The sequence below is a fragment of the Euleptes europaea genome, chromosome 19 (assembly GCF_029931775.1).
Source record: "Euleptes europaea isolate rEulEur1 chromosome 19, rEulEur1.hap1, whole genome shotgun sequence".
Lineage (NCBI taxonomy): Eukaryota > Metazoa > Chordata > Lepidosauria > Squamata > Sphaerodactylidae > Euleptes > Euleptes europaea.
The window spans coordinates 14,891,444-14,918,149 of NC_079330.1; the positions used below are offsets into that span (position 1 = coordinate 14,891,444).

Sequence of the window (26,706 nt, forward strand, 5' to 3'; positions counted from 1 at the left end):
CTGATCCTTTAGCTTAAGGCACCTACAGTGACCACCTTTGAACATTCATGGACCCAGATGCGGCAGTCTCCTCAGAAAAGTCGACACCTGAATCCAAAAGTCCCAAATGAACCCACTTCCCTAATGCATTTGTAGGTGCCATGGTAGGTAGAGGCAAGGAAATCAGCCACGGTGTGCACACAGAACGCCCTCATTTCATGGGAAGTCCAAGGCTGGATGCAACTATTCTCTCTACTGCGGAGGTGTGAGACTTTCCTAAGCCCGGCATCTGGGTCCGTGTCATATTTCACAGTCCAACACCCGCCTGCATTGAGCCGGTGCCGCAAAACTTTCATGAGTGTCCAGCATGCCTCCGGCAGTGGACAGCTGTGTATTTTATTATTTAACTTCCGTCTCTGCTGCCGCCTGTGATGGATGGGGTGACACGGAGTTCTGACGGCAATTCCAAATGTAATCTGTGCTTTTGGAACAAGGCAGCCGCAGAAACCTCCGTCTTCCCCCATCTCCCGTGTTCCTTCTCTCGGGTCCCTCTTTGAGTTCTCCCCCCCCCCTCCCAAAGAGTGTAAGCTGTATTCTCATTATCCTATTTTGCCTTCAGTGAAATCTGAGGCAGATTTGTAGGATTTTTGCCAGGCAAAACTTTTGTGGAGATAAACAAACACTTATCAAAAGTGTTCTTTGCCCGAGGGCACCGTAAAAAGTTCAGAGTTTTTAACTCAAGTCATCTGCGTGAAGGAAGCTCCCGCTTTCTGTTTTCCAAGATGACTGAGGGCCCATTATGTTCAAAGAGGCAGTAAAATGGTTTTTGGACTTTGAGGTAGGGAGGTTTCCATATGGTTCTGTGCTCCCTGCCTAATAAATTCAGAACCAGCCAGGTGATGACGCCTGGACTATGTCTCTCATTTCTGACATGCTGGTTTTCTATATAAGAAGAAGAGCTGGTTTTTATATGCCAACTTTCTCTACCACTTAAGGAAGAATCAAACCAGCTTACAATCTCCTTCCCCTCCCCACAACAGACACCCTGAGAGGTAGGTGGGGCTGAGAGAGCTCTAAAAGAGCTGTGACTAGCCCAAGGTCACCCAGCAGGCATCATGTGTAGGAGTGGGGAAACAAACCCAGTTCACCAGATTAGCCTCTGCCACTCATGTGGAGGAATGGGGAATCAAACCCGATTCTCCAGATTAGAGTCCACCTCTCCAAACCACCGCTCTTAACCATTACACCACGGTGGCTGTCAGCTCTATAAAGGGAGTCTTGTGTACTGAAAAAGGCCTGAGTTATAGAAGAAGAAGAGTTGGTTTTTATATGCCGACTTTCTCTACCACTTAAGGGAGACTCAAACCGGCTTACAATCACCTTCCCTTCCCCTCCCCACAACAGACACCCTGTGAGGTAGGTGGGCTGAGACAGCTCTAAGAGAGCCGTGACTAGCCCAAGGTCACCCAGCTGGCTTCGTGTGTAGGAGTGGGGAAACAAATCCAGTTCACCAGATTAGAGTCCACAGCTCATGTGGAGGAGTGGGGAATCAAACCCGGTTCTCCAGATCAGACTCCACTGCTCCAAATCACGACTCTTAACCACTACACTATGCTGGCTATGCATTTCCCCACACACGCACTATATGCATATTATACTAGCCTACCTTATAGCATTGCCCTGACCTGGATGGCCCAGGCTAGCCTGATCTCATCAGATCTCAGAAGCTAAGCAGGGTCAGCCCTGGTTAGTATTTGGATGGGAGACCACCAAGGAATGCCAGGGTTGCTATGCAGAGGAAAGCACTGGCAAACCACCTCTGTTAGTCTCTTGCCATGAAAACCCCAAAAGGGGTTGCCATAAGTCGGCTGCGACTTGACGGCACGGCACTTTACACACACACACCTTTATGTGAAGCACTGTATATATCTGAAAACGCTATTCAAATGTGATCGCTTTTTAAAATCTGACCTCCATTTGAAATGGCTTTTCTGCCTTTTTGTACTTGCAACGGCTTCTGCCGGCTCCCGTGCATGCCGCCCATGGATCGTTCCCTTAGTGGAACTGTCTGCTTCACGGTTGCTTTGACAGATCAGGAGAAATTATTTGGGATTCAGGCAAGCCAACTGGAAGCCCTTTTCTTTATGAGCCCCCATTCATAAGAGATGACTCTGGGTATTCCACTGCAGGAAGCTGAATGGCTTTAATCAGCCACAAGGACAGGTTGTGTCTTCATTGTGTTGAAGCAGAAGCCTGTGATTCATACAAGTCTCTTCCCCAATGGAAGCAGGCGTCCTTCAGTGGCGTTCTCAAGGTCGCATAACTCTGAAAAAAAGAGGAGGAGAGAGGGAAGACGATGGCCAAGAATGGATAATCTTCTTTCAAATACCTGCGCGGTGCATCCATTCAGCTTCAAAGGTGAAAGCGGGGATAAGAAAGACGGAGAGCCCTCGCCGTGCCAAATGAGGAACCTAGGAGCCGAGTCCTTGCCGCCATCTCTATTTCAAAGCGGGGACAAGGGGAAGGGTTGGACCGTACAAGTCATCCTATAGAACCTCCTGTTCATAGGTCATTGCGAAATAAGATGATCGTGGCCATCTGTGCCGCTTTTGGGTTTGGGGGAGCTAAGAATTCTGGAGCGCGGCTGATGTCAGCCTCAACCTGGGTCGCCACCGTTCTGCTCCATTCCTCTTGGGCAGGGCTGGAGAAGAGCTTGGTGTGCGTGGAAAGTTTGCATATGGGGCCAGTCAACCTGGCAGTAAACGCCCCCGTGTTGGCCTGCTTTTGTTTGTGCTCTTGAAGGGACATTTCATGGTGCTCCCCACCCCTTTCCAGGGCTGATGCCAACCCCAACTATTTATATGCTTGGTGATCATTCTTCTCTCTGTTCAGACCTGAGAGCCTAGTACATCATAGCAACTGTTTATTTAAATTTTAAAAAATCAGTAAAAATGCACGGGGGACTTCTTCTTTTTTTTTGTCTTGGTTTTGCTCTTTAAAACCTGAACTCTACCTGATAAGAACATAAGAAAAGCCCTGCTGGATCAGACCAAGGCCCATTGGTGCCTCTAGGAAGCCCCCAAACAAGACGACTGCAGCAGCATTGTCCTGCCTGTGTTCCACAGCACCTAATGTAACAGGCCTGCTTCTCTGATCCTGGAGAGAATAGGTATGCATCATGACTAGTATCCATTTTAACTAGTAGCTATGAATACCCCTTTCCTCCATGAACATGTCCACTCCCCTCTTAAAGCCTTCCAAGTTGGCAGCCATCACCATATTTTGGGGCAGGGAGTTCCACAATTTAACTATGCGTTGTGTGAAGAAATACTTCCTTTTATCTGTTTTGAATATCTCACCCTCCAGCTTCAGCAGATGACCCCGTGTTCTAGTATTATGGGAGAAGGAGAAAAACCTCTCCCTGCCCACTCTCTCCAAACCATGCATAATTTTATAGACCTCTATCATGTCTCCCCTTAGCCCCCTTCTTTCCAAGCTAAACAGCCGTAAGCGTCTTAACCGCTCCCCATAGGACAGTTGCTCTAGTCCCCTAGTCATTTTGGTTGCTCTTTTCTGCACCTTCTCAATCTCTGTAATATCCTTTTTTAGGCGTGGTGACCAGAACTGTACACACTATTCCAAGTGTGGTCTCACCATAGATTTGTACAAGGGCAGTATGATATTAGCAGTTTTTCCCCTTCTGACCCATAAGCAGCTTCCACTGCAGGAGTGGGGAGGGGGGGTCTACTGTCAGCATTTCCTTTCAACCCACAGGCGCTTTTCCATGAAGCAACTTCCTTTTAATGCCTCTAGACAGACAGTTTAAGTCCATTCACCTTTTGCTATATGGTCAGACCAGGCCCTAGAGGCACAGAGGGACGCCTGGGGTGGAGAACTGGCTGAGCGCATCAGTGTAAAGCGAGGGATACTTGCGCTTTCAGATTTTCCCCCCACTGCGTTACTCGTACCTGAAAATTCCTCCTCTTGTTGGGCGCAGTGACTTTGTAATGGAGGAGTGGGATTCAGGCTGATGCCCCCACACAAAGGCCCAGCAGAGGTCTGAACCGTGTCCTTTAAAGCTGGATGTGAGGGGTCGTATTGAAGGCGATGTCTAGCGAGATGTGCCATCTGCCTGTGGCATTAGACCCGTGATGGAGTTTTCATACATTCGAGTCAATGCCTGATGTTGTATTTGTTAAGGCATGGAGGTGCATTTGTGGACTCACCCCTAGGTCATGCTGTGTGCAACTTAACACTGTTTAGTGTAACGTCGTTTCCCCTTCAAGGGATGGAGCCAATCCGGACACTTCTCTTTGCCTCACGCAAGCCTTCCCCAACTATACCAGCGCCATGTATGTGATCATTTGAGTAATGCTTGACTGGATTTTAATGACTTTAACGAAGAAGAGGAAGAAGAAGAGGAAGAGGAGTTGGTTTTTATATGCCGACTTTCTCTGCCACTTAAGGGAGAATCAAACCAGCTTGCAATTGCCTTCCCTTTCCCTCCCCAAAACAGACACCCTGGGAGGTAGGTGAGGCTAAGAGAGAGTGACTCGCCCAAGGTCACCCAGCTGGCTTTGTGTGTAGGAGTGGGGAAACAAATCCAGTTCACCAGATCAGACTCCACCACTCCAAACCACCGTTCTTAACCACTACACCACGCTGGCAGAGTTTATTACTTTGGTGTAGGAGGGAAAGGGCCCTGACAAATCCCAACCTTGCTCTTTTGTTGTGTTTTTTTTTTATGCCCATTTGTGTCCATTGCTTTCTCAAGCTGCTGCTGCTGCTTTTCAGCACTTTTGAAAAATGTCGACAGGCTTCTTTGCTGCCCAATCCCAGCCAATCAGGGATCACATAGGGGGATGCAAAACCCTTTCTTTGGTCTCTCTCTGAAGTAGAGGGGAACACAGAATTCATCCTGAGCGCCAGGCAACCAGCCAGTGCTCCCGCTTGCTGTTTCATTCTCTACTAGCACTATACAGGAAAGCTTTTGACCCGACCCAACTCTGGCTCTACATAGTTATGTGTGACTAGCTAGGGTAAACCCTGGATTGATTCACACACCTGCATGTCTGCCCAGACGCACATCCCATTTAAAGTAATGTGGTGTGGATAGGGAGAGGCTGCATTTGGATACACATCTGGGTTTCCCTTCTGTGTTACTTTTGATGAGATGTTACCCGATGCACACCTGGTTCCGCATTCTGCCGCAGATCTCAGAAGCTAAGCAGGGTCAGCCTTGGCTAGTGTTTGGATGGGAGACCTCTGAGGATTACTGGGGCCGTTCCGCAGAGGCAGGCAATGGCAAACCACCTCTGAACGTCTCTTGCCTTGAAAACCCTACGGGGTCGGTCAGTGAGTATTGGCAGGCTCATCCCTTCCCCGGACTCCCTGCTCCCTTAGCAATTTGCATGCTGTCACTGGAAAGTGGAGTGTTTCTCAGGTGCAGAAAATGCCCCACTCATCATTAATTTTGAAACTTGTGGGTCAAGGCAATGCGCTAGACATTTGAACTGAGAGTTTAGCACTGTGCTCGGGTGTGATATTCCTTGGATGGGCTTGGGCAATCCATTATCATCCACCTAGCCTACTTCGCAAGGCTGTTTTTGCCTTGATTGTCTATTTGAACGAAGAGCGGGATTTTAATTTAGTAAATATAAACATTTCAGGAAGATAACAGTGTCACCGTGATTTTTTTTTTAAAAAGATGAATCGTTTTCTTGTTTCTAACACATTCCTAAACACATTGTTGGCAGAATGCTTTCGGCAATGCCATCAGAATGAAACGCCCTTTGACAAAAAGGTCAGTTCCAATTACACTGTGGTTTAAGACTCCCAAGCTTAATCTGGAATTAATGAGGTAATCAATTAATCATTCCAGATTAATGCTTTAAGCACCATAATTCCCTTTTTCGTAGGACAAAGGGTGGCGATAAACGCCCAGACTGAGCTGGGAGAATCGTCCAGCTGGAGAGCTTGAAGCGCCAAAGTAGCTGCCTTCCACAGTATCCTCTGGCTCTGAACTGTTACTATAGAATCATAGAGTTGGAAGGGACCACCAGGGTCATCTAGTCCAACCCCCTGCACAATGCAGGAAATTCACAACAATACCTCCCCCACAAACCCCCAGTGACCCCTACTCCATGCCCAGAAGATGGCCAAGGTGCCCTCCCTCTCATCATCTGCCTAAGGTCATAGAATCAGCATTGCTGACAGATGGCCATCTAGCCTCTGCTTAAAAACCTTCAGGGAAGGAGGGCTCGCCACCTCCCAAGGAAGCCTGTTCCACTGAGGAACCGTTCTAACTGTTAGAAAATTCTTCCTGATGTCTAGGCGGAAACTTTTTTGATTTAATTTCAACCCATTGGTTCTGGTCCGACCCACTGGGGCAACAGAAAACAACTCAGCACCCTCCTTTATATGACAGCCCCTCAAATACTTGAACCACTGCAAGAGGAGGCTCGCATGACTGTTCGGAAAAGACTTCCCCAGGCTTTATACACAAACTCCCCACACAGTTTGCGTAGCCTGCTCTCTGAGGGGCTAGTTACCTAAGAAGGGGTGTGCCATCGCTGCGCTCTGTACAGCACCTTGCACACCCCCGGCAGTACACAGACATTAAACTGCAAGATGGAATTTCCTCCAGCACACCAGACTCTTACAAACTCTGCATTACGCTTGCCTCTGCGCCTGCCGTTCGTGTTCAGCATGGCCATGCGTTCTTGGGGCCTGTGTGGGTTACAGCTCGAGGATGCTGAAGCGGTAAGGAAACGATGCACGTCCCATCGCGGCTGCATGCACACGTTGCTCATCTCTCCTCCCACATCATTACCCTCCTGAATGAGGTTCACACACACCTCCTACGTTGCCTCCCACTTGTTTCCACAGTTTTCTACACAAACAGGCTGAAATCTCTCTCCATAGAACAAGCGAACCATTTGGGAACCCCGAGGCACAGTTAGCTTTGCTGGGTTTTGTTGGGTTTTGTTGGATGGGGGTGATCATGCAGTTGTAGCAAAGTGGGGGTTTTGTGTGTGTATGAAAGTAAGACTTTTGGCATCTTTAACAGTGGGCATTTGTGTGTGTGTGTGTGTGTGTTTCTTGGGCATCTCTGTTCAGTCTTGCCAAGCCCAAAGTTGTGCTGAAATGCCACAGTAAGCTGCACATTATGGAAACAAAGGAGATAGACAAACTTCCAGAAACCTATGCCAATGTGCTGGCTAGAGGTAATTTCTAAAAAGAGAGGTGCTGAGACTCAAATATAGGAAGAGAGGGTTGCACCAAATCCAGAATTGCCACTGAACCTTTAACTTTAACACAAATAGCCAAGATTTTAAGTATCATGTCCCTCATCATGGCTTCTGTGAAGTCCCATATGGGAACTGCGCATGCGCAGGCCACCCACTGAGACTTTTGAGGTGGAAAGCTGCTAGAAGGGACACTTTCCCCTCCCCTCTGCCAACTGCTGTTCCCACCGAAACGGCCACATGACAGAGGGGTGGGGGAGCGGCCATCCCTAAGTTCTCTCTTCTAGAAGCTTTTCACCTCGAAAGTCTCCGTGGCTGGCCTGCGCATGCGCAGTTTCCATGTGTGCCTGCACAGAAGACCCCTCGATGAACAACAGTTACAGGTAAGTGCAATGCTGTTTTTACTACTTCCAACCCCTCTTTGTTATAAGGAGAGAGGCCTGGTCTGTATGAACAGCAGGTACAGTGGTTAAACATATCCCTGGACTTCCCCAGTTCAGATCAAGTCAAGTCAAGTTTATTAACATGGTCGACTGACCAATCACATGCCAACACATCAAAATTTCCACACACAATAGTTTTGCACCGCACAATCACAGACTGCCCGTATATATAAAGGTGTAAGGTTAATAAAAGCAACCCCTGGTTAAAATTATCACATTAAAATTGATAACATTGTAATATATTCTGACAATTATTCTCTAATAAAGCTCTGCGTATTTTAATAGTATCAGCGCAGAACTTGGCAGTTTGGAGCGTAAGCGGAGGGTCTTCTCCTAATAGGAGCTTCTTTGCCAAAAGCTCAACTGACTCTTCAGGGAATTTACCAAGTAGGGGGGAAATAAGCTTTGATCTAACTTCGTGGTAGAAGGGGCAACGTATCAGTGCATGTTCGACAGTTCCAATGTCCCCTGTTCTACACGGACATAACCTCTCTGATCTAGGGATCCAGTTCAGATCAGGGAGGTCTGGTGACAGGTTGGAACCGTTTCCCATGAACAAAATTGTGACATGTGGAAAACCACATGCCCAGGAGAAGGCTAGGCCAGAGCTTGAGGATATCCTTAGGGTGCCCTACTACGTTCTCCTACTACGTTCTGTGGCCTCTAATAGTATGGTAAGCCTGTGTTTCCACTGGTTTGCAGTGTGTCATCTCCACATACCCCAAAGGTATAGTAGCATCCACTCTGGAGTCTTGGCAAGATGAAATGTAAGCATTCAAGGGCCACGGCTCAGTGATAAGAGCAACAGGTCTTAATAGACCAATGATCAGTATAAGGCAGCATCAAGCGTATGACCCACACACACACACACAGAGAGAGAGAGAGAGAGGCCATTTATGCATGTTAATTAGCAGCACGTTCCAGGCTGAATTGCTCCGCATATTTTTTTGAATTTTTCATGCTGAACCGTCATTCTGGAAGTGACTGCGAAGCCGGCGCATACCTGCATTTCTTAAGAGCCCATTTAACATGACTTTTGGTGTTTGCCCCAAAGAATCCCCTCAAGGAACCATGCAAAATAACAGTGGCGCGTTACTATGCACATGCTAATGGCTATGCAAACAAAAACGAAGGAGCAGGCGAGTGGGGGGGTGGAATTTCTCCTTTTGCATCGGACCGCGAATAGGCATTTTTAAAGTCGCATTTTAAAAAAGAGCTTTGAGCGAGCATCAAAATTGACCATTCATAAATGGCCACACACTAAACTTTGTCAGAACAAAACTACCCCGACCCCCAACAGCACAGGAACCTCTCCCTCTTCTGAGTCTCAAGGCTCATGCAATAGTTGCGTAGGATTCAGGATGCAAGCCCTCTCCCCCTCTCCTTCGAGGCCTCTTCCTCTCTCCAGTTTATTTATAATGAATCTGAACGTTAAACAATTATCTTCTTGTGCTAGAGGACAGCAATCTTGTCGCCGTATCGCCACCAGCCAAAACTGAGATTGCTTCTCTCTCTGGATTTGACTGGTGGAGATTCTGGCTCCAGGCAGTCGGTGCAACACCCTGCGAAAAAAGAAGAAGAAGTCTGGCGTTGGGTGTTAATTGACAGCAGTGGCTTCCTTGGAGCCCGGCTCGGTGGACGAACAGCCGGCTGTGCGCACAGATAGATGTGTAACGTTTGACAGAAGAGCATCTGCCGCACACCCAGTTAGGTTCCCAGTACTCCTTGGCCCACTTTACGGGCAAGATGTGCGACCGGGCAGTCCGGAGCCCGTGCTGCCCACTATCTTAAGATGCCCCATCCATGGAGCTGTTCCGTGACAGACAAGCAGAGAACCCTTTCCGCTGGCCCACAGTCATGGCCCCAATCAAGTGTGTTGGCTCCTGAATAAGCAATCGTTTCTAACCGACACAAGCCCTTGATGCTTGCAAATTGAGTCTCTCTTTAAGTTTTGAAGCTTTCTTTGTTTGCAGAGAGACTTTCCCCAGGTGAATGAAACTTCCTCAAAGCTCACTTAAATCTTAGCCCGACAGCTTGAGTTTTCTCCCCCGTGCTCTTTTGTTTGCAAAGGGACACGGCTGTTTGCTGTGGTTGGTGTCATAAGTTAGCACAGTTCTGTCAAGCCAAGAGGGCCGTGTGTCAGCGTACCCATTCTAAACAGGTCCCACTGCATTTCCAAGGAAACGTTTTGCTAAATGGGTCCCGCTGCATTTCTAACGACGGGTATTTGAAATAGAATCGGATGGCTCTGCTTTTGAGATGTCACAAGGGCAAAGCTTTGTGGCTCCAGAGGTTGGATCCTGTCAGCCATCAACAGGCTGCAGATTTTGGCCAAATTCCTCAGACCCCACCCCCCCAAGAAGGTTGAGTTCTCAAATCAGGGGACCCGTGTGGACAAACAGGTCCATGGGTCGAAGGATGCAGGAGGGAGGGAGAAAGGGAGAAATCACACACCCACTCCTCCTTCCGCAAGCACAGAAAGCAGGAGGGGAAATATTGTCCCTGTCTTCCACATCTCACTGCAGCCCCCTTCCTGACAACCATGCAGGTCCCCTTGACTTGGGGAATCAGCTTTCTGGGGGGTTGGAAGGAACAGCTGGGAAAAGGAGGGACCGCCGTAAAAGCCTGCATCTTGCCAGTGCCTTTCGCTGACTGGTCACTGGTTTCCTCTTTCAGTGAGATCTACAGTCAGAAGGACCAGTTGCCAGAGAGAAGTTACAACACCTCACGTTCTTTTTTTGCTATTAGGGAAAAAAATTAAGAGCCCTCCCCTGCTTGTTTTGGGGCTTCTTCGTTGCAACATTTTCCTACCTTCCTTGTTTCAATGGGTGTTTTGGTGTTGAGTTCATGTTTTATCCCCGCCATTTTTATCATTTTTGGTGACTTGATGTTTTTATGCTTCTGTTCAGCCACATTAGAATGGATTCCAGGCAAAGGCTCTGTCTAGATTCTTCACATTCTTGACATCTAAATTGGCCCTTGCCTCTCCCTTCCACCAGAAATGCCTGGCTCCTGGCAGGCTCAGTGCTGATGAGGATGCCACCACTTCTGTGCGGTGGCATTTTGCACTGGTTGGGGTCCAGTGAAGGGTCTCTAGGGCAGTAGAATCTGGATAGTTGAAAGGGCATCCTTCTTCATTCAGTGACTCATTCAGTTCTGGAATTTACTGCCGGGGACATAGTGATAGCCATACGCATAGATCAAGGCCTTAGACAGATCCATGGAGGATGGGTCATAAGAACATAAGAAAGGCCTTGCTGGATCAGGCCAAGGCCCATGAAGTCCAGCAGTCTGTTCACACAGTGGCCAACCAGGTGCCTCTAGGAAGCCCACAAACAAGACGACTGCAGCAGCATTGTCCCACCTGTGTTCCACAGCACCTAATATAATGGGCACGCTCCTCTGAGACTGGAGAGAACATAAGATCATAAGGAAAGTCATGCAGGTTCAGACCAAGGCCCATCAAGTCCAGCAGTCTGTTCACACAGTGGCCAACCAGGTGCCTCTAGGAAGCCCACAAACAAGACGACTGCAGCAGCATTGTCCTACCTGTGCTCCACAGCACCTAATATAATGGGCACGCTCCTCTGAGACTGGAGAGAACATAAGATCATAAGGAAAGTCATGCAGGTTCAGACCAAGGCCCATCAAGTCCAGCAGTCTGTTCACACAGTGGCCAACCAGGTGCCTCTAGGAAGCCCACAAACAAGATGACTGCAGCAGCATTTTCCTACCTGTGTTCCACAGCACCTAATATAATAGGGTCCATCAATGTGTGGCCCATGGGCCCCATGTGTTTTGACCCACAGTATTCCTCCCAGGGCAAAAAAAGTTTCCCTTCCCCTGTAGAATGGTCAAAATGTTCTCTGACCTGAGAGGTGGTATTCTGGTCCCTCCCCAGGTCCTCTGGGCCTGCCTGGCCCCCAAGTGCGCTCCCTGCTGACAGGATGGTTTTGGTGGTGCTTTCTGCGTCTCATTATGCTCCTAATTTAGATGAAGGCAAGCAGGCTGGAAAAGACACCCACCCTGCTTGCTGTCTCACTTGTTCTGTGGTTCCAAGATGGGCAATACAAGCCATAGATGAGTAATTTTTTTTGGCACTCTCTCTTCTTTCTATAGAAGGAACAGGAATCTCTGCCACCTTCTATCAATCAGACGGAGGAGAATCACTTCTCTGGATACAAGTCGCGTCGGGTCCTTTTCAAACTCTCAGAAAGGCTTCCATTCATAGCCCATTGTTGTGACGGCACCACAAGCTTTGTTTGACAAGGAGGGGTGTGTGTACAGAGACACAACTGGGTGCTGTGTTTAGACAGCACCAGCTTTTCAGTAATGGAAAACAAGCCTGTATTTACAGCGATTAATACAGCCTGGAATGTGAGTTGCTTTGCTTTCAGCGTTGGCCCAGTTCTATGGCAGAATTTCCCTTCTGCTATTGACAATTAGCAGCTTGGGAGACACCAACACAGCTGGCTGTTGGGGGGGGGGGATCAGAGGGCTGGCTGGTGGTTTCCAGGGCTTTGCCTGCTTTTTTTACCCAGGTAACACTGATATCTCTGATTGTGCCGTGGTGCAGCCGTGGTAAGGAACCCCGTGGCGCAGAGTGGTAGGCTGCAGGACTACAGTCCAAGCTCTGATTACAACCTGAGTTCGATCCCAACGGAAGTCTGTTTCAGGTCGCCGGCTCCAGGTTGACTCAGCCTTCCATCCTTCCGAGGTCGGTCAAATGAGTCCCCAGCTTGCTGGGGGTCAAGGGAAGATGACTGGGGAAGGCACTGGCAAACCACCCCGTAAAACAAAGTCTGCCTAGGAAACGTTGGGATGTGACGTCACCCCATGGGTCAGGAACGACCCAGTGCTTGCACAGGGGACCTTTACCTTTTTACAGCCATGGTAGAGTCTGGACAGACAAATGAGCATGGTTCCTCTCTCAGTAATTCAGTTGTGAAATTTGCTGCCAGTGGACATGGTGATGGCCATAAGCATAGATAGATTTCAAAGGGGATTAGACTGATTCATGGAGGACGGGTCCATCAATGGTTATTAGCCATGTTGACTGAAGGGAATCTCCATATTCAGAGGCAGTAAAGGTAAAGGTCCCCTGTGCAAGCACCGGGTCATTCCTGACCCATGGGGTGACATCACATCCCGACATTTACTAGGCAGACTATATTTATGGGGTGGTTTGCCAGTGCCTTCCCCAGTCGTCTTCCCTTTACCCCCAGCAAGCTGGGTACTCATTTCACCGACCTCAGAAGGATGGAAGGCTGAGTCAACCTGAGCCAGCTACCTGAAACCTACTTCTGTTGGGATCGAACTCAGGTCGTGAGCAGAGCTTTGGACTGCAGTAGTACAGCTTACCACTCTGCGCCACGGGGCTCTTACAGAGGTTTACTGCCTCAGAGGCAGTACACCACTGAATACCAGCGCTAGGAGGAAAGGTCAGGAGAAGGCCTTGGCCTCTGTACTCTGTTGTTGGCCCTCCATAGCAATTGACTGGACCTGTTTGGTGATTGTGCTTTGGACCGGTGGCCCTATTGCCCCCGTCCTAGTTTTTCTACTGGTGCAACACCCCACTTCCATTGGAACTACTGATGGGAAATAATGGCCCCTTGAGTGGGTCTCGTGTTTCTGTGCAGAGGCAGGATCCTCAAAGAAACTTTGCGTGGCACCTGAAGCAGGAGAAAGCATCTGCATCGCAGACTTTACCAGCCAAGATGGTCAGGTCATATAAGATCGTTTTGAAGGGATACACTGATTAGAGCTTTGAGGAGGGTGGCAGAGGTCAGTTCTGTGACAGAAGTCCAGACATGGTGGGTGGGGGCACGTGCTTCAGTTGGGTAGGCATGTCTAGCAAGGTCAGGAAGCAGGGAGAGGAAGAAGCAAGATGCAGTTGCTGGTGATATGGGGGCTACTGCTGGTAGCTGAGCCATGAAGCAGGCAGGATGCTTTTCAGCCTAGCTTACCTCACCAGGCAGTTGAATTTGGTGGAAGGGGAGCACTATATATGATCTCCTTGGAGGAAGTGTGGGGGAAAAGATACTATTTCAACTCCTGGGGGAGAAAGCTCTTCTTTCCCCTCTTGGCCAGGGGATGGGGGAGGCTTTGCTTGTCCCCAGCCTGGTCCTTGAGAGGCTGCTCTCTTATTGGATGGGCATAAGTTCATGCTGTCAATGACGAGTGTTAATTTCCAGCCCTTTGGGAGCCTAGTACATTATTGGGCAATAAAAGTAGCCGTAAGTGTGAACGCTTGCTCTTTGTTGTCTATAAATGTGCCAGAAATGCATGTATGTGTTTGCAGGCTGGGGGAGCTTCCATTACAATCACTCGGCGCCTTCCCACTTGAAATCATGGTTAGCAAGTAGGCACCGGTCATATATGTCTGCCTGATGTATAGGAGGGTGTTAAAAGCTCTTGTGAACTTGGCCTGTGGCTACATATTATCCCTTTATAACAAGGTGGAGAGAGCTTTTCAAATTGGCACCTTGACTGTAAGTGTTGACTTCACAGTATCTTAAATGGAGCTGAACTGTACAGTTTTGTTCCCTTCACATTTCATCCCTTTAATTATTTGTCTTTTCAAAACTATCTTTCCTGCTTGCTGCACTCAGCCGATAAGGTGACGACAAAAGTCATAACAAAGGGAGGTCAGTAATACCTTTTTCCTTGACAAGAACATGGGGCAGCCAGGCTGAGGAAATGAATTGCTGAATGTTCATTCAGATAAAAAACCTCCCCAGTTGCCGGGAGCATGTTTGCTATTTGATTTGACCACATCAGGGATCTTTTATTTTCGAAGCAACAAGGTTTGCAGCAAGCAAGAGTGTGTTGCCAACATTGGCGCGGGGATGAATCTATCCTGGATGGGGCTTCGGCATGTTGGACAAATGCACACAGCTGATTGGGGGGACTCACCATGGGATAACTGCAGCGAGGCAATCATTTCCACAATGATTTTATATCGACCTGGCTCCAATTTGTCCAGCTCACTTCGCGCAGCTGTGTTATGGATCAAGCGTCATTTCCCCCAGAAGTTCTTTTCCAGAATGGGAACTGTGAACAAGGTTCTGCACACGCCAGTCAGTATTCAGCAACCCAGGCAGCCAGTGTCTGGGGGTAGGCACGTGTGCAGAAATTTTCCAGTATGAATTGCTTACTCTCAAGGAAAACCCAAATACAAAAGGAAGGTGGGGAACTGTGATTACTATTGGTAAAAAAAAAAAAACAGCACCCGAGCAATTAATGCAAAAGTAATATTTCAAAATTGAATCAAATGCACAAACAAATACACATAAGCAGGTACAATATTTCAACAAACAAGTCTACTCATTCTGAAACATTCCTTTTAATGTTATCCGCTCTTGAGATCTTGGAAATAACTTTTTGAGGTCCTATGATATTTGCCTACTATGGAATTAAACCTGCAAAAATTATTGTAGACTTGGTAAGTTTTTATATGGATAACCTCTTATATATAATGTTACCGTTAATTATATTTGTATATAACAATTGTATATTTATATTGTATGTTTAGTATGTAAGTTCCTTGGCTGGTCCTTTAGTGTTATTTTAATGTGGTTTTGCACACCTACTTTAGGCTGATGAAGCCCCATTTGTGAAACGTGTCAAACTGATCTAGACAACACGTTCCAGCTGTTCATGTGTCTTCGCACCTTCTCCTCTCACAGCAGCATTGGAATATCCCTGCATGCCAACTTATTTATATGGCTGTTTTTGACTATTTCTATTCCTACTGCCAAAACTGTTTTGCAAATTGTTAATAGGTTCGAGGCACAGGTTGTTTGTTTGTTTGTTGTAGGTGTCTCAAAGTGTGTAGTTTTTGTTGGTTGAAATATTGTACCTGCTTATGTGTATTTGTTTGTGCATTTGAATCAATTTTGAAATATTACTTTTGCATTAATTGCTCTATGGTGCTGTTTTTTTACCAATAATCTCAAGGAAAAGCATGATGTTTGCTGTTGAGATTCGTGCATTTTTAGTAGTTGGGCATGTGATTTACAAAACAGTACCATAATGTGCCAACAAACAAAATGGGAAACTATCTGAACCATGAATGTGGTACCAAATTGAGCTACAATTCTCAGAGAGGCAGTAGGTGCTGTGCCATCTGCGTGCATGAGCTGAAGTTATGACCCAGGAGAGAACTCTCCAAAAACAATGAGCTTTTTCTGAATGTCTGCCAAGAAAGCTCATAAATATAGACCCGAGGGGCACCCACCCATCCTAATATTACATTAATGAGAGCCAGCGTGGTGTAGTGGTTAAGAGCAGTGGTTTGGAGCAGTGGAGTCTGATCAGGAGAATCGGATTTGATTCCCCACTCCTACACGTGAGCGGCGGAGGCTAATCTGGTGAGCTGGATTTGTTTCCCCACTCCTACACATGAAGCCAGCTGGGTGACCTTGGGCTAGTCACAGTTCTATTAAGAGCTCTCTTAGCCCCACCTACCTCACAGCGTGTCTGTTGTGGGGAAGGGAGGGGAAGGTGATTGTAAGCCAGTTTGAGTCTCCCTTAAGTGGTAGAGAAGTTTGGCATATAAAAACCAACTCTTCTTCTAATGCATGGGCGTGGCAGTAGTGGGCATCCTTCCTATGTTACTCTGGCACATCAGAAGCCTGAAACCCCATGAGAAAATCCAGTGATATGGCTCCTTCCCACCCCAGCATTTTTACTTCCTTTCCCATGTACTGGTGTGATGTCCAGCAGCCCTTCCCATTGGATCATGGACCTCTAGGGACCCAGAACAGCAAAGGAATGTGACACGTGGCAGCAACTCCTGTGCCACTAATGTCCTGGGACCAAGGCAAGGGCAGATGTGATGCAGGGAGATGAAGGAGAGATTAAGCAAGTCTTTGGAATCAGACTTGAAAAGGAAACATTGGATTGTTCTTCCAACCTAATACAAACACCCTTGCCTGTCTTTGCCTTTTCATCTTAATTTTATCCGTCAGTCTCTACTTCCAGTCAGCCGCTCAACCAACCGGGGTTGCAATAAAATACCCCATGGAAACTTCTGTTCTGTGGACTTCAAAAGTTGCTTCGCAGAAAAGGTAAAGATGACTGCTGTGTTTGTCCCAGGTGACAAAAAGCACAGCATTTTACGAAGGATTCTCCATTTCTCCTGGTTTGTTAATCTGCAAGCTGTTGGGTGCCACAGAATTCTCTGTCCCGCTTGGGGCGTGTGTGTGCGCTGATTCAAGCATTAGACTGGTCAAGACTGGCAAGTCAAGAACCCAAGAAAAGAATTGTCTGGGAGGCCGGTGTTCTGTTGCAGGCAGGAGGATGAGCAGGGCAGCAGGGGACAAGGGGGGGGGGAGTGTTCGGCCAGGCGGCAGCACCAGCTGTTGAAACGAGTTTCTGTTGAAATGAGTTTCTGAGACTGGCAGGCTAGAAGGGCTTACAGGACACCAGTGACCCTGATCAGTTGCTCAGTCAGTAGAACTTCGTCTGCCCAGGTCAGTTCACAGGCTACGGTGCCACCTTTCAGCCACCCAGCTCAAGGGCCCTAGAGAAGCAGGTAACGGGCTTTCTACAGCGCCAGCAGCTCCCTCTTCTGGCAGGAAAAAAAGGTTGCAGGTAGCTGCATTAGTCCAAAGCAAAATTCAGAAATGAAAACGGCGTAATACCTTTTAATTAGGACTCGCCAAAGTGACAGAAAACGGTGGGCAATTTTTCAGGTATGTATACCTGCTCAGAACTTCACACGGGATGCCTACAACACAAGGCCTTAAGATCATGGCCTGACGTGTCTTTGTTTGTTTGTTTGTTTGTTTGTTTGTTTGTTTGTTTGTTTGTTTGTTAGGAGGCCTTGGCAGCTTTCAGACTGTTTTGTGTCATTTTGGTTGGTCCTAATACAAGACATTACAACTCACTACCCTGATGATGCAGTATGTGAGCTAATGCAGTCCTCTCCCCATGGGCCCAGCTTCCAAACTAGGGTTGCCAGCTCTGGATTGGGAAATACCTGGAGATTTTTGGGGCGGGGCCAGAGGAGGGCGGGGTTTGGGGAGGAGAGGGAGTTCAACGCCATATAGAGTCCAATTGCCAAAGCGGCCATTTTCTCCAGGTGAACTGATCTCTATCGGCTGGAGATAGCAGAAGATCTCCAGCTAGTACCTGGAGGTTGGCAACCCTGTTCGATACCCATGGCACCTTAATGTCTCTTACCCCACGGAAGCTGCTGTCAGCCATTTCCATCACAGAATCATAGAGTTGGGACCATCAGGGTTATCTAGTCCAACCCGCTGCAAAATGCAGGAAATTCACAACTACCTCCCCTCCCCCAACGCCCCCAGTGATCCCTACTCCGTGCCCAGAAGATGGCAAAAAAAAAGCCTCCAGGATCCCTGGCCATGGGGCAGTGCTGATATGCAGCTTATCCAGTGCTGGATAATATCACATGGATAGTGCACAGTAATGATTGATAGCTACATTATAGTCCTGGGAGGAATGGGCAGTACCTTTTGAATGTGGAGCGTGATGCATTCTTAAGCCAACTGCCGATCTCTGTTGTGAAAATGGCCTATTTGTGTGCTGGCTAAAGCGCCCTGAACCTGAGACTGCAAGAGGCAGGAAGGAGGAAAGATTCCTGGGATGCAGGAGCAGCTTTTCCTACGTCCCAGGCTTTCTTGCAGGCAAGCAGTGCCGTTTGTTTACCCCGGCGATCTACAGTCGTCCATCATAATGTGGAGGACCTGACTGTTAAGCCCAAAGATAAAGCGAGGAGACAAAGGGAGGCTGAATGAGATGCGGAGTCCTTAGAGATGGAAATTATTAATTAGACTTATTATCCAGAGCTTGTCAGTTGGCTAATCCTTTGCAGTGCGCAGGGCTTTGTGCCGCTGGTGCCATGTTCTGTCAGCTTTGCTAAAGAATTGCTTTGCAATGGGAAGCGCTAAGCTCGATGCCTTTTGCTTGCCGTCTTTATTTGTCAGACCAAACGAGCTCTCTTGCTTCTCTCGTACATGGCCGCGCAGAAAGCCAACTCGCAGAAGAACCTTGAGCTGCGTCCCAGGGAGACCCGCTGGGCAGCTGGTGCTTTTTTAAAAAACCTGGGCAAGTTTGGGCAGGGGAGGAGAAAGGGGGAGGGAGGATGCTGATACTTCTCTTGACGCTGCTGCCCGCCACATCCACTTCCCCAAAAAATGGAGACGTGAGATCTGTCTTTTGCACTGCTCCACACCACAACCGTGTCCCGGTGAGGAATGGGTTGGTGAGGTGGTGGGGGGGGGTGATGAGGAGAGCGCTGTAAGGAGAATAAATACACACATCCCACTCAGTGTCTTGCTATGAGAGACTATAAGGATCATAGCAGACTGGAACTCCCATCCTGAAGGACTGCCTTGTCTCGTACTGTCCGGACCACCAATTCACAGTAGTGGTTAAGAGCAGTGGTTTGGAGCGGTGGATTCTGATCTGGAGAACCGGGTTTGGTTCCACATGAGTGGCTGGAGGCTAATCTGGCGAACTGGGTTTGTTTCCCCGCTCCTTCACATGAAGCCAGCTGGGTGACCTTGGGCTAGTCACAGCTCTCTCAGCCTCACCTACCTCACAGAGTGTCTGTTGTGGGGAGGGGAAGGGAAAGGTGATGGTAAGCTAGTTTGAGTCTCCCTTAAGTGGTAGAGAAAGTCGGCATATAAAAACCAACTCTTCTTCGCCTTCGCCTTCTTCTCCTCCTTCTCCTTCTTCTTCCCTGCTCTCCATGTCTGCAAAGGTGAGGTGGGAGGTGGCCAGAGACAGGGCTTTTTCAATGGTGACACCTCACCTTTGGAATGCCCACCCTCTTGAGGCTTGCCTGCTGCCTTCCTTACTTTTCTTTAGGCACCAGGCCAAAACATTCCTTTTTACCCAAGCTTTTAACTGGGGCTTTATCTTTTTAAAGCCGTTTTATGGTCTCCAAGGTGTAGCACCACTCATGGCTGGCACGTTGTCATTCACTCCCATGCACATTGTGGCATGCTTGGAGAAGGGGCTTCATCTTTCCTTCTTGCACCATTTTCCTGACCTGCAGTGGTCCCAGGGGTGTGCTCTTTGGCCCATTAGGGAAACCCATATATGCACCCAAGGGTTTCCTCAATGGGTTGGATAGTGTGCCCCCCATTGTTTCCAGCCAGTAAAATGGGGGGCAAGAAGCTGAAGCCTTGACTTGTGCCAAGGATACCATCCAAACTGGGCACTGAATGCATGGGAATTGAGGAGATCCTGCAAGTCATGTGGGAACTCGGGATGGGGAACCTGAACCCAACCTGTGTACTCTGTAACGTGTGAAGAAAGGATGCATCCCAAGTTGTAGCCTCGGGCACGGAAATCCGTCACGGTCTCATAGGTTACACCTTTGCTGCAGCAACTGTCAGAAACGTGCCAGAGAAATCTGCCACTGTCGCTTTGAAAGAGTTTGGCTGCTGCCGGTCTGCTTTTTGTCATCCTCTCTTTCCATCATCCCTCTGCCTCTTCCTGGGGCACGTCAGGCCCTTCGCGTCTCCATCATAAAAGAGAGGGGGGAAAGGTGGCTGACTGTGTCTGTGAGCGCTCCTGACGGGCATGGAGTGTCACCCTCCGCGACAGCTGCTCTTGTTCTCTCTGATACGCTCGTTCGCCGCCTCTGAAAAGTTTGCCTCTCATTTGCAGCTGCTCAAACCTGAGCGGAAGAAGAGACCTGCCAAGGATTGATTTGGATTCCTTTTGCCTTTGAAAGAATCCAAGATGAGCATCTTAGGCAACAGAGATTCGCTAAGGCAAGAGCTGTCTCTGCCTAAGACCCTGAAAAGCTTGTTGCCAGTCAAGGGAGAATGAACTACGTGGACCCATGTCAGTGTATATGTTTCTGTGATCCTTTGAGATCTGGAAAAGTTCCTTGCGATGCCTCTGCCTTTTGCCTGGTGAGTTTGTCTAGTGAAAAAGACATAGAGAGACAGTGGGGTGTAGTGGTTAAGAGCGGTGGTTTGGAGCGGTGGACTCTGATCTGGAGAACCGGGTTTGATTCCCCACTCCTCCACATGAGCTGCAGAGGCTAATCTGGTGAACTGGATTTGTTTCCCCACTCCTACACATGAAGCCAGTTGGGTGACCTTGGGCTAGTCACTCTCTCTCAGCCCCACCTACCTCACAGGGTGTCTGTTGTGGGGAGGGGAAGGGAAGGTGATTGTAAGCTGGTTTGATTCTTCCTTAAGTGGGAGAGAAAGTCAGCATATAAAAACCAACTCTTCTTCATCTTCATCATCTTCATCTTCATCATCTTTTCTGAAAAGCCTGCCGGGGGAAACTGTCAGGAGGCTTCTATTTACTTGCTTACATACTTATACGCCACTTTTCTCCCCACTGGTGACCCATAGTGGCTTACAACGTCGTTCTCCCCTCCTCCATTGTATCCTCACAACAACAACCGTGTGAGGTAGGATAGGGCACCCTGTGAGCTTCCGTGGCACAGTGGGGATTCGAACTGAGATCTCCCAGGTCCTAGCTGTATAGACTAGTATGGCTCAGTTCTCTTGGAAGCCTCCTCTCCTTTTTGCTAATGCCCCTTCCTAAGACTGATATATCGAGAGTACCACTGTTTTCCTTTGACATGGCACAGATACCTGATATGCATTACCTCATGCAAGGAATGCTTCCCAGACATACCTGCAGACCCTTTCCAACCTCTCTTTACACTAGGACTCTCAATCTTAGAGGTCATACTAGCTTGGGAAAGAATCGGATTTGCCAGCAACAGTGTAGTGCAGTTGTGGTAATGGGGAAATGCAGTATTGCTGGAACAGGTGTGTATGTGTTGAATTATAACAGTTTACAAAAGCCCTTGATGTTCCCCATGTGCTCTTCTGAACTTGCAGATCCTCCTTTTTATCTGAGCTCTATGTCTCTTCCCAAATGAATGGGACTTTTAGGATGAGTAAAATGATAGGGATTGCATCAGATGTTTGTATCCATTTTCCTTCTGTGGATGTCCAGACCTGGGAATAGGGTTGCCAACTTCAAGGGGGTCTGGAGATCTTCTGGCAATACAGCTGATCTCCAGACTGCAAAGTTCAGTTCTTCTGGAGAAAATGGCCATTTTGGAGGGTAGGCTCCATGGCGTTATACCTGGCTGAGGGCCCTTCTCTTCCCAAATCCCACCTTCCCCAGGCTCCACCCCCACATCTCCAGGAATTTTCCAACCCAGAGTTGGCAACCCAACCTGGGAAGCATTGGCGGGTTTCGCGAATGAACTGCCAGAAGCATTTCAGCAAGCACAGTGTCTGGCATAGGGTTGCCAGGTCCCTCTTTGCCACCGGCAGGAGATTTTGGGAGCAGAGCCTAAGGAGGGCGGGGTTTGGGGAGGGGAGGAACTTCAATGCCATAGAGTTCAATTGCCAAAGCAGCCATTTTTCTCCAGGTGATCTGATCTCTATCGGCTGGAGATCAGTTGAATTAGCAGGAGATCTCCTGCTACTACCTGGCAGTTGGCAACCCTAGTCTGGCATAATGTTTTGTCTACATTATTTATTTAACATTCTCTTGCTGTATCCTCCCCTCCTTCTGAAAAGGGCAAGGAGAAGAGAAAATGGAGAGATTCTGGCTTGCGTTTGAGGAAATCAGCCCTGCTGCCTGTGTCCTGCAAAAAAATTTCCAGCCTACTTTTGCAGAGACGTCTGCTATTTATATAGCACCCTCTGCTTTGTTTCCTTTAAACACTCGTGCTCAAACATTCGTGAAGACGAATTCCCTGGGTATACCAGGCTAGCCTGATCTCGTCAGATCTCAGAAGCTAAGCAGGGTCAACCCTGGTTAGTATTTGGATGGGAGCCCACCAAGGAAGACCAGGGTTGCTGTGCAGAGGAAGGCACTGGCAAACCACCTCTGTTAGTCTCTTGCCATAAAAGCCCAAAAAGGGGTTGCCATAAGTCGGCTGCGACTTGACGGCACTTTACACACACATACAAGGAAAACTGGCATTGGTGAGGGAGTAAAAACCAGGAAGCAACCCAAGTGCTCCACTTGCTGTGAAGTAATCTGCTGGCAGAGAGATGCGCTTTCCAATCTGGGATGTGGCATGGTTGCTAATTGGTGGGAGTTTTATTACTGGAGACCCATAAAAAAAAGGAAAGCCACCAACAGAGCCCGCTCACAACAGGAGAAAGATGTAAAAGCAGATTTAATGCTCCTGGCTCTTCATGGGAACGAGGCTCTGTTTGTCTGTCATTTCATAGTTGCCCTGGCTCTGCCATTTGTTATTGGCTCAGCTAGTGCAATGAAAAGTCACAGCTAGGCACTTGAATGGCTGGCAAGAATCTGGTGGAAATCTGGCATGTAAGGGGAGATGATAACTGGGCTGCTCAGCTCTATTCTGGGGAGTGGCTGTGGCTCAGTGATAGAACATCTGCTTGGCACCAAGTTCAATCCCTGGTATCTCCAGCTAAAAGGATCAGGTGGTAGGTGTTGTGAAAGTTCTCTGCCTGAGAATTTGGAGAGCTACTGCCAGTCTGAGTAGACACCACTGACCTTGATGGATGAATGGTTTGATTCAGTATAAGACAGCTTCCTGAGTTTGCCCCACAGGCAGTGGCCTGTTCTCTAAAACAGCAGTGATTTCCACCCCTGCTCCAATGATCTCGAAGGGGAGGGGCCGTGGATCAGAGATAGAGCATCTGCTTGGCATGCAGAAGGTCCCAGGTTCAATCCCCGGCATCTCCAGTTAAAGGGACCAGGCAAGTAGGGGATATTAAAGACCTCTGCCTGAGACCCTGGAGAGCCGCTGCCGGTCTGAGTAGACAATACTGACTTGGATGGACCAAGGGTCTGATTCGGTATAAGGCAGCTTCACGTGTTCATCCCTCAGGAGAGGTTGGAAGAGTCAGTGGAAAACAGCAAGCTGAATAAAGAGAAGGAAGATAGAATATTGAAGCTGGCTAGCAAGATACACCTTTTCCAGAGGTGCAAGGATGTGCAGGTGCTTTTTGGAGAATCAATAGCACGCAGCAGGGGCATGGCCAAATTTACCACCAATCATGGCCAACCTACCCCACCCCACTATTGTGTGCCACTTTTAATTGTTGTGTTGCTCATGTGAGATCCCAAATCAGACTGGAAACCAAGAGGAGGAGCATTGCCTTATTGATTCAGTATAAGGTAGTTTCACGTGGCCATGTGTTGCCTTGAGAGCCAGGATGATGTAGTAGTGGTTAGAGACTAGGATCCAGGAGACCCAGGTTAAAACCCCCACTCTGCTGTGGAAGCTGACTGGGTGACTTGCAGCCAATTACGGTCTCTCTGAGCCTAACCTACCTCAGAAGGTCAATGTCATGAGGGTAAAATAGACGAGGGGATGGTGATGTTGTAAGCTTCTCTGGGGTCCCCGCTGGTGATATAAGTGACTATAATAATCCTCGCCCTCCTCTTCTAAACCAATCTCAGCAGCCATCACGACAAACTGTGGCAGTGAGTTCCACAAGTTAACGTTGTATGAAGAAGTGCTTTCCTTTCTCTGCTTGGTTTCCCCTTCTTCCACTTTATCCTTACAACAATCTTGTGTAATGGGTTAGGCTGAGAGAGTGTTACTGGCCCAGCCTCCAGCAAGCTTCCATAGTAGAGTGAGGATTTGAACCTGGGTCTCCCATTATCTTAATTTGACACCCTAACCATTACACCACGCCAACTGTTCCAGTGCATTCTCTCTTAGGTACATTTAGGAGCTGTGGTTGGGAAAGGGATCTACTGGTATTTGGAAATGGTTTCAAACACAGGATAGGCACGTAATGGGCATCAGCGATAGATCAGCATTGTGAAAATCACGTTTGCAGAGAACCGTTTCAAACTTGCAAAGCCAGTGCATGGGAAGGTGGAAATATCTGCCAATAAAGAGGCAGGATTTTCATACCTCTCTTCTGTCCCTCCCTGAAATTGTAGTAGAGGCCCCACTGGGACGCCAGCCCACCCAACTTTGTGGGTTTTACACTGTGTTCTCCTCCCTGCAAGAGTCAACGACAGACAACAGCACAGCTCAGTGGGAAACAAAATCAAACCAAAGGCAATGCATTTTTTTTTTTATCCTGCCGCTCTTGAACGGCAAAGATTAGCTCTCTCTTTTTTTGGTGACACTTAAATTGAATTCTAATGCTATTTTGAGACATTGTGCACGGTAAATTGACTCCACCTCGGATCTCGCATAAATGGTTTGTGAAACGGTGGACTTTTTGCAAAGCCAATCCCTGCATTCTGCTGGGGGTTGTTAAACTAAGAATGGAGGGTGATCTTTCACATTCTTTCATGCTCCTGCTCCCTCCCCTGTGCCTTTATTGGAGCAGCTGCCTTTGAACAGCACTGGTCTTGGGATGCCTTCAGAGCAAATGAATATACAGCTTGGACAGGAATTCTAGAGGGAGCAGAAGAAGTGCAAATTCCAACAAAATCAAAAACCCTCAGGGACTTACCTTTTACACACACAGCCAGTTTTAAGCCCCCTTTGTCTCCAGAGATTTCTAATCCATTTTGTCACACCAAGCTAATTTCAGCCCATATGTGATCAGGTACGTGTCTTTCAGAGAGCCAGTCTGGTATAGTGGTTAAGGTGTTGGACTAGGACCTGGGAAACCCAGGTTCAAAGCCTCACTCACACCATGGAAGCTTGATGGGGTGACCTTGGGCCAGTTACATACTCGCAGCCCTGACCCTGGCTAGTGTGGGAGACCTCCAAGGAATACTAGGGCCATGACACAGAGGCAGGCAATGGCAAACCACCTCTGAAGGTGGTTTGGCAAAGGTGGACCAGTGATCTAAGTCAGTACATAAAGCAGCTGTATATGTTCATAAGAGGAGTCCCGTGGCGCAGAGTGGTAAGCTGCAGTACTGCAGTCCAAGCTCTGCTCACGACCTGAGTTCGATCCCGACGGAAGTCGGTTTCAGGTAGCCGGCTCAAGGTTGACTCCGCCTTCCGTCCTCCCGAGGTCGGTCAAATGAGTACCCAGCTTGCTGGGGGTCAAGGGAAGATGACTGGGGAAGCACTGGCAAACCACCTCGTAAACAAAGTCTGCCTAGGAAATGTCGGTATGTGACTTCACCCCATGGGTCAGGAATGACCCGGTGCTTGCACAGGGGACCTTTACCTTTTTACCTTTATGTTCATAAGCACTTCGAAAAATGCACAGAGGAGAACGTCTTTCAGTAGCTTTCAGCTTGCTAGCAATCAACTGTGATTGCCAGGGGCCAGGTTGGAAAATATTCTGGAAGACATGTGATCGCAAGAAGCTGAGAAGCTTCTATAAATAAATCTGATAAGCTTCAAGAGGAATCAGTATTTATCACTAAATCGATATTTGTTGATCAATAGCCACCCTGGCGGAGTGGGCTGTTCAGATGAGGACAGTGACGTGGGGGAAGCAGATTAACTCTGCTTTCCTAACCTCAAGAAAGCCACTGTGGTGCAGTGGTTAAAGAGCTTAAACCCAGGTTCCGATCCACACTCTTCCACAAAGCTCACGGGGTGACCTTAGGCTAGTCTTACTTTCTCAGCTTCACCTACCTCATAGGCGAGTTATAGAAAAGAGCAAGAGTCCAGTAGCACCTTAAAGACTAACAAAAATATTTTCTGGCAGGGTATGAGCTTCCGTGAGCCACAGCTCACTTCTTCAGATCAGAAGTGATCTGAAGAAGGGAGCTGTGGCTCACGAAAGCTCATACCCTGCCAGAAAATATTTTTGTTAGTCTTTAAGGTGCTGCTGGACTCTTGCTCTTTTCTACTACTGCAGACAGACTAACACGGCTACCCACTGTGAATTATCTTCATAGGGGAGTTGTGAGGATAAAATGAGAAAGGGGAGCCATTTGCCCCACTCTGAGCTCTTTGGAGGAAGCACGGGATAAAAAGTACTTTAAAAAATGGTAAAGGACCTGTGCAAGCACCGGGTCATTCCTGACCCATGGGGTGTTGTCACATCCTGATGTTTCCTAGACAGACTTTGTTTACGGGGTGGTTTGTCAGTGCCTTCCCCAGTCATCTCACCTTTACCCCCAGCAAGCTGGGTATTAATTTTACCAGCCTCGGA

General features: G+C 48.1%; 1 protein-coding gene across 5 annotated transcripts in view; it reads left to right on the forward strand.

Moving 5' to 3' along the window:
• Positions 1 to 26,706, forward strand: part of CAMTA1 (calmodulin binding transcription activator 1) — an 815,188-nt gene that overhangs the window by 530,901 nt on the left and 257,581 nt on the right. The gene's annotated exons all lie outside the window — the stretch shown is intronic.